Raw genomic sequence first — 2,551 nt, 5'->3', positions numbered from 1 at the left:
GCTCATAACCAATGGACATAAGACACTGGGGGGTAGGGGAGGCCAGGGGATTGTCAAGGGCAGGGGGGAAAAGGACACATATGTAATACCTTTTGTAATACTTTAAGCAATAAAACAATAAAACCAATAAAAAAAATTCCAAGAGCCAAAAAAAAAAAGTGTAAAGACTCAGGGGCTGGAATGAGCATGGCATGTATACATACAGGGTGGGGCAAAAATAGGTTTGAGGTTGTTCATATCGAAAATAATACAATAATTAATAAATAGTAAAGAAGAAAAAAATAAAAATAAAATCACATACTCATATCAATTGATTCTGGTGCTTTGGCTGTGTAGCCCAGCCTGGGCGCCCAGCCTCTATCTTCTCAGGGAACAGACTCTCCCATAGCCCAGTGCTCCCTCCTTTCTTGGCCTGCAGCCTCTGGGAGCTAGGTCCACTACTCTCATGACCTTACCCTTCCCACCAGTTTCTAGGTGTTTTCTGTCTTTCCTTGTTATAAGTCACCTCCTCCTCAGCTGAACCTCAGTTGGTAATTCCAGGTGAATGTTCTCCTATTTGCAGCTTAGAAGTGTCTCTTATAGGCAACATATGCTTGGGGTTTGTTTTTTACCCACTCTGCTACTCTGTGCCTCTTTATTGCTGAATTCAGACATTTACATTTAGGATAATTATTGTTGTATGGGGATTTCCTATAGCCATTTTATCTTTTGTTTTCTGGTAGTTCTGTGCCTCCATTGGTTCTTTTCCTTTGTGTTTCTGTCTGTTGTTCTTGTTTGGTGGTATTCCATACTTCTTTCCTCTGTTTCCTCTTTTTTTTTTTTTTTAAGCTATATGTCTTGGTTTGGGGATTTTTTGTGTGCGGTTACCATTAGGTTTGTAAATAATATATACTGTAGCTTTTTATTCCTTTGTGTGCATCTGATCTCCATCCTCCTTTACCAGTTCAGACCTTTACCCCTTCCCCTTTTATGTTGTTGTTATCACAAATTATCTCTGTATAGGGTATAAGTTTGTGGTGATCTTACTCATAGTGTTGTGCCCTTATGTTATTTGTTTCAGGTAGAATAACTTGATTATTTCCTGCAATGGAGGTTTTCTGGTGATAAAATCCCTCAGCTTCTGTATATCTGTATTTCCCCTTCATATTCAAAGATTAATTTTGTTGGATATATTATTCATGGCTGGCAATTTCTCTTTTTTCAGACGTTTGAATATTTGGTTCTACTTTCTTCTGGCTTATAGAGTTTCTGCTGAGAAGACGGATGAAATTCTGATGGATTTTCCTTTGTAGGTCACCTCCTTCTTTTCACTGGCTGCTTTGAGAATTTTTTCTTTGTCGTTAATTTTTAACAGCTTTAATACAAAGTGCGTTGGAGAGGGCCTCTTTGGATTGAGGTAACTAGGTGTTCTGTTTGCTTCCTGGATTCAAAGATCCAATTCTTTCCATAGGTTTGGGAAGATTGAAGGGATGAGACCTGAGAGATCGGAGGTGCCTGGGGGGCTCCTTTATCATCAGTGCACATTGACGCACAGCTTCAACCAGCAGGAAGTGGAGAATCTGAGATTGATGAGGTAGGACTGGGAAGAAAATATTGTTGCCTTTGGAAAGTTGAAAATTGCCACGAGGAAGAAGCAGCAGCCTTGTTGTGTGTGTGTGTGTCTGTGTGTGTGTGTGTTTCACAGAAGGCATATAAAAATGAGAGAATCCAGCCTCTGATTGGGTCCCTGGTGAGTCCTAGTCAAGCCCCAGCTCAGTTAGATAAACACACACACACACACACACACACACACACACACACACATCAGAGAGGAAGGGACATTGAGAGAGAGATAGAAACATCAATGATGAAAGAAAATTATTGATTGGTTGCTTCCTACACACTCCCCACTGGGGATTGGGCCTGAAACCCAGGCATGTGCACTGACAGAAATTGAACCTTGACCTCCTGGTTCATAGGTCGATGCTCAACCAATGAGCATTGGGCAGTAGTTCACTCCTATTTTCTTTAATTGCATGTTTCATTTCCAGGATTTCTGATTCATTATGTTTTAAAGTTTTAATCTCTTAGGTCAAGTACTCATTTTGTTTATTGATTTGTTTTCTGAATGCATTGAATTGCCTGTCTGTATTTTCTCGCATCTCAATGAGTATTTTCAGAACTGCAATATTGAAGTCTATGTCATTTATATCACACATTTCCATGTGTTCTAGCTTACTTTCTAGGGATTTTTCATTTTCTTTCTCATCATCTTCATTACTGTGGTTATACATGGTCTTTACTGTCCTCCTATGCCTACACATTTATTTTTGAAGAGGTCTTTCTATTATTTTCCAGTAGATGGTGCTGAATTACAAGATTTTTTACTTCTGTGATCTCCTAGTCTTGAACCTTCATGGTTTCCATAAGACAGTATAGCTGTGCTGCTTGGGGGGAAGGGGTGGAGTTTGTTTTGCCCTCACCATAATAGGAACTCCTGACCTCCATGAGGTTCTGCCACAAGCACGCCTCCTGGGGATCAGTCACAGAAGGAAACAGCATGTCTGTTGCA

At 40.1% G+C, this 2,551-nt stretch overlaps 1 long non-coding RNA gene across 1 annotated transcript in view; it reads left to right on the top strand.

The window, feature by feature from the left end:
* Positions 1–406, top strand: part of LOC107181945 — a 24,127-nt gene extending 23,721 nt beyond the window's left edge. The window contains exon 3 of the long non-coding RNA XR_001512658.1: positions 394–406. This is a non-coding gene — a long non-coding RNA (uncharacterized LOC107181945). The remainder of the gene's footprint in view (positions 1–393) is intronic.
* The last annotated feature ends 2,145 nt before the right edge of the window (positions 407–2,551 follow it).

The sequence above is a fragment of the Myotis davidii genome, unplaced genomic scaffold (genome assembly GCF_000327345.1).
Source record: "Myotis davidii unplaced genomic scaffold, ASM32734v1 scaffold1934, whole genome shotgun sequence".
Classification (NCBI taxonomy): domain Eukaryota; kingdom Metazoa; phylum Chordata; class Mammalia; order Chiroptera; family Vespertilionidae; genus Myotis; species Myotis davidii.
This window is presented reverse-complemented; position numbering and strand designations above follow the sequence as displayed.